General features: G+C 28.0%; 1 long non-coding RNA gene across 1 annotated transcript; it reads left to right on the top strand.

Annotated features, from left to right (window-relative positions):
• Window positions 1-378: 378 nt before the first annotated feature.
• On the top strand, window positions 379-3,667 carry LOC133807413 (uncharacterized). Its single transcript, XR_009879368.1, has 3 exons — window positions 379-613; window positions 705-774; window positions 3,420-3,667. It is a non-coding gene; the product is annotated as an uncharacterized LOC133807413 (long non-coding RNA).
• Window positions 3,668-5,732: the final 2,065 nt, after the last annotated feature.

Here is a 5,732-nt window from a genome sequence, read left to right as displayed (position 1 = left end):
TTGGTAAAAAATAATAAACCTAAGGGAAAATGGAAATTTTATGGAATTTTGTATTAAATGCTCAATTTTGCCGAAATGGGAAATTTTATTCCATGAATGGACCTTAGGTTAAATTTTATTGTTTGATTAATTAAATTAAATGTGAGAGACATTTAATTTAATTATTAAGTGTTAAGTTTTATTTTTTTTCTTTAAAAAAATATAATAACTTTATTATGAGTGAAAAAGGTTATACAAAGTCAATTTGAATTTTTCTTCTTATTAAATGATTATTAACTTTTATATATAAAAATAAAATAAAATAAATGCATAAATAGAAAGAGGTGGCTGACCATGTGAGGTTTTAAATTGTGTGAACAAAATAAATTAAGTTATAAATCACATTTAAATTAGGGTTAATGACACAAAGTGATAAATGTGAAAACACTTGAGTGTTTTAGATATTTTAGAGTTGTCTAAGCTCTTCCAACCTCCCCAAATCCGACCCCCTCTCTCTCAAAATCACTCTCATCTTATTTGAAAACTCTCTCTCAAGTTTTCTCTCCATCTTCAACCTCAAGAACACTAAGAAGGCTTGGAAGCTAAGCCTTGGTCTAGAAAGGGTTTATCTAAGGTAAAGTTTCAAAAAAACTAGACTCTTGTAAAGTTTTAACTATAGATTTTTCAATAGCTGATTATATATGTTGTTGGGGAGAGTTGGTTAGGGATTTTGAAAGGTTTTGAAGGAGCCAAAGCTAATAGGAAGATTCAAAACTTAAGCAAGAACAACAAGAGGTAAAAAGTTTACCTTTTATGATTTTTGTTGTAGGGTTTTTAGTTTTAAGCATTGTTTTGTATAGTTAATGCTTAAAGTTTCTTATTGGTGATATAATAAGGTCATGGTAGTTGTTTTATAATTTTTATGATGCTTGTGTGTTGAGTTTTTAAAATAGGGACCAAAACCCCTAAGGGTTTTGTAGGAAACCTAAAAACAAAATACATGTTTTGAGCTGTGACTTCCAAGGGGTCTAGCATCCACTATATATTGATTTTGTAAAATTTAATTGTACTGTGATGTTGTTGAGATTGATTACATAATATTGAGCTTTTGAAACACTCAAAAATGTTTAGAAATGAGTAAGTTATGCTATTTCAAAGTTTAGGTAAAAAAACTGTTTTTTCGTATTCTTAATTTCGGGACTAAGTTTCAACAGCCACTGTATAGGGCAAATGAACCCAATTTTTTCTAAAAGTTGGTGGGCATATTATTGGCATAACCTAGTATTCCACTATATAATTGGTAAGAAAATATTGAACGGTTTGAAAATTATTAAGTGTCAAAGTTTGGAAAAAATAAGGACTTGAAAATAAGGTCATTTTTACCTCATTGTTGGAAAAGGGTTTCACCAATCAAAAATGCTCATTTTGACCTAAGATTTTACAAAGACCTAAATGGCATACCAAAAATAGAATTGGGAAATTTTTGTAACAATTGGGTAAGTGAATTTAAAGTTATGGACTAACAAAATATGTAGTTAAAAATGTGAAAAAAATAGGCTTTTCACACTTAGTGTAAAAATGAGATTTTGGAACTTAAAGTAAAAAGTAAAATTTTGCTTATTTCAAGATATAAACTTGGTAAGTCTTGAAAACATATTTTCACTAAAATTACCACTTTGAGTTTAGTGTGAATTATTTTTATTCTTTTTAAAAATAAGAGATTTAATTTATTAATAATTAATATATTAAAAGAGGGTTTAAAACCCTATATTTTGATAAAATAATTAAGTGAATTATTTTTCTAGTAAGTAAAATTGATTAATTGATTTTAGAAAATTAACTAATCAAGAAGGAAAATTTTTAACGGTTTTCCTAATTAAGACAAATTAGGCAATTTTCTTAAAACGATTTTTATAGATTAAAACCTTAAGAAAAATTAAGAGTTTATTTTCTGTAAAGATAATTAAGGAATTTATTAGTATTTTCTGGATATAATACCGGCTAAAATCTTACATATTTTAACCGACTTGTTGAAAGTGCGGGTTAATAGCGATACCTTGAAAGAATAAGATTTTTAGTGGATTGTGGAAAAATACTATTGTGATACCCGAGCCTAGGTATCGAGACCTTAGGATAGGTCTCCCCGAGACTTAGAGTGTAGTCTCAAATATTTTTGTATGAATTTCCTTAATGCGTTTGAAACCAAATAAGGATCATAAATCCTTACAAATGATTTTGAAAATAACCAAACTGCCCAAAATAATAATAATGAATTATGTGCCATAATTAATCTAAGTATATTGTATGGATAACTACAGTATTGGCTAAACGTAACTGGACTGAACGTTGGAGGGTGAAAACCTGCTGAGTGCTAGGACTCCAAGTAAGTCAACTTATATTGTATGGCTGCAACATGAAACGATTATTGTATTGTATGTTAGTATAGGGATATATGCACATATATAGACTATCGTAGAAAGTTTCTTAGAGACATTAGTCTAGTGAGTGCTGATTTAGAAAATATGAACGGTAGATACCTTCATATCCTAGACGGTTGATCCCCGTCACACTGCTTGATTTTATTATGTTCGGCTCATTACCGCGACGAGTGGCCAAGAGGTGAGGATTAGCTGGTTAAACCTAGGGGCGCAAAAATAAATGGGACCTAGGGGCCCTCATGCTTAATTAATCAGTGAACGGTTAGAACCCGAGCAAGTGCTCTGATAAGTTATTCTCGGATAGCAGCCGTGAATATTGGCCATTCAATGAGAGTGCCTAGAGATACTAGGGGTTGCCAAGATTGAGTGGGCTGAACACCCTAGGGGCAACTGCTCACCAACACCACTGATTAGCATAGAAGTCTCTGAAAACCGTGTAAATTTGATTTCACTCTTGGATAAGTAGTGATGCCCTAGGTAACGCGATAGTTACCATTGATGGAGATATTTATTAGCTAGATCTTAGTGTTGAGACTCGGTTCTCTCTTACAGATTAACAATTATGTTGGAGGGCGCGTTACGCCTGAATTGTTGGAAGTTCTCTAGCGTTGGTCTCGAATTATATTGTGATTTAATATATCTGATTGTTCTGGGATTTTCTAAGTGCAGGGATATATTTGTTGATAAGATATAGTTGTGAAATAATATATCTGCTTGCTCTGGAATTTTCTGAGTGCAGGGATATACTTGTTGATAAGATATAGTTGTGATATATTATATCTGCTTGCTCTCGGATTTTCTGCGTGCAGGGTTTTATCTAGTTATGAGAAATAATTTATCATTGCTTATCAGGCATGACCATAAGTTTTTCAGGACAATTTGCGTTCTTGAAATTGATTGTGTACGGTCCGAATGGATCCGGAACCCTAATTCTCTACATGTTTTTGTTTGAAGGTTGAACTTACTAACTGTTTTCGCTTACCTAGTTGTTTCATGTTATAGGTAAGAGCAAGGGCAAGGAAGAGCAGTGAGCGCTGGAGTCTACCTTGCAAATGTACATGTGGACCGACCTTTTGGGAAGCCATTTTATTTTTGGAAATGTTGTGTAATTTTCCTAAACTAGGCTCACTCTACTCGTTATAAAATATGTTTGTAAATAAATGTTAAGTATGACCATACGATTTTTTTAAAAGTTTTTTTATACGGGTTTTTGAGACATTTTGTTAAATGAAAACATTTATATTTCCACATTATCGAGTCTTGAAAATCCAGGTCGTTACACATGTATTTATTCAAAGTTTTAAAAATTCTTTATTAAAAGTAAATTATATAAATATATATAATTTATGTTTTCTATAAATGTTTACACCATTTTAAACTTTGTATTTTAGCTGATTACCAGTTTGGACCTTTTATTTTTTAAAATTAACTTGTGGACCTTGTGTTTTGTCATAATATTGATTACCCGTTTGGATCATTTATTGTTAAAAATTAACATTTGGATCCTGTGTTTTGTCAAAAGGTTAAAAATACAAATAGATAGATTATTTATTTACTTCTTATTATTAAAATAAAAAAGAGAAAAAAGAGAAAATAGATAGAGTTTTTTCCTTAATTAATTAATAGTCAGAAATTAGAAAAGTAAAATAAAAAATGAGAAAAGTTTACGGTTATTTATATTTATAATTTAATTAAACAGTTATCGTAATTAAATATCTAATCAAATTTGAATTCAAATTAAAAAATGTGAAAAAAAAAATAAAAAGAGTGCTTTGGAGCAATTTTAGAGTGCCACATCATATAAATATATTATAAAATATACCCGCCTTCGCGTAATTTTTTATAATAATTTGAAATATATATTTAAGGTAATTTTATATTTGTTTGATAAATATTTTAATTTGAATTTATACATTTTATAATTCAACTATATATATATTTAACGTAATTCCATATTTGTTTGATTAATTTTATAATTTGTATAATGTGAGTGAAAAATTTATACCTTTTGTAATTCCTCTATTTTTTTAAAGTTATGCTCTAATAGTAAAATTGTACTAAAAGTATTTAATTAATCAATTATTTATTTCGCTCTCATTTCAAGAAATTAATAGAATGTATAATAGCATTTGAAAAGTATGAGATGTGAAAAAATTAAGCTAACAACAATATTAACATCAATTGTCATAATTATATACTTTTTAATTCATAATTTCTTATTTTTAAAATCATTTTTTTGTGCTTCACATCAACCTCTGCATATTTTGTTGCTGCTAGAATGTCCAATAAATTACAATCTAGATAACATTTATTTACTATAGTGAAAAAAAATCACAAATCCAAACAATACATTAGTAATATTGTTTTGTTACAAGCTTGAGAAAATATCAAATGAGAGAAAAATACAATTATTAATATTGATAATTGATGGTAATAATTATAATATTTTGTACAACGATTCAAATTTGAATAAAAAACATAATTATATTATAATAAAAAAATAGATATATAGAGAGCCAAAATTCAAACAATACTAATATCAATACTTGGTTAGCTAATTAAATTCGAAGATACAAATATACAATTTTCAGTAATTATAGTAAACAATATCATAACATCATGATCCACGTTCAATTTATTCTCTTTCAAAAAATGTAAGAAAAATACAAAAATCTATAAATCAATCATAAATAAATATACATATAATGCATAATCGGTGAGTTATCTCTACATTTGTCAAGCGCACAAAACTTACTTGAAAATACTTTTTGAGATATATTGTAGTGTCAGCAAGTTTGATATTCATGTGTGTGGAAATATGCATGCTATACATTGAAAGCCATGTACGTGTATATGATACATGAAAAACTTAAGGAAATGCTAGTACATTTGGAAATGATGCCCATAGAATATACACAAACCAACAATTTTAGATACACAATCATTATATATATACACATATATTCATGTATATATAGAGAGATTTTTTACCTTTAAACTTGAATAATTGATTACTACTCTTTCAAGAGCCAAGTCATGAAGCTAAATAAATTATGATATACAATAACTTAAGAAAATGCTGGTACGCTTGGAAATGAAACTAATAAGATATACACAAACTAATAATTTTAGATAAACACACATATATTCATATATATATATATATATATAGAGAGAGAGAGAAATTGAATAACTTGAATTATTGATTATTACTCACTTGAGTAATTGAGAGCCAAGCCATGAAGCTAAATAAATTCTTAATCACATTAATATTATGTGTATATATATTGATATTTTTAATTGTTAAGATATTTT

This window comes from Humulus lupulus, chromosome 1, assembly GCF_963169125.1.
Source record: "Humulus lupulus chromosome 1, drHumLupu1.1, whole genome shotgun sequence".
Classification (NCBI taxonomy): Eukaryota; Viridiplantae; Streptophyta; class Magnoliopsida; order Rosales; family Cannabaceae; genus Humulus; species Humulus lupulus.
The sequence above is the reverse complement of the archived record's forward strand: the minus strand, read 5'-3'. Positions and strand labels throughout refer to the sequence as shown.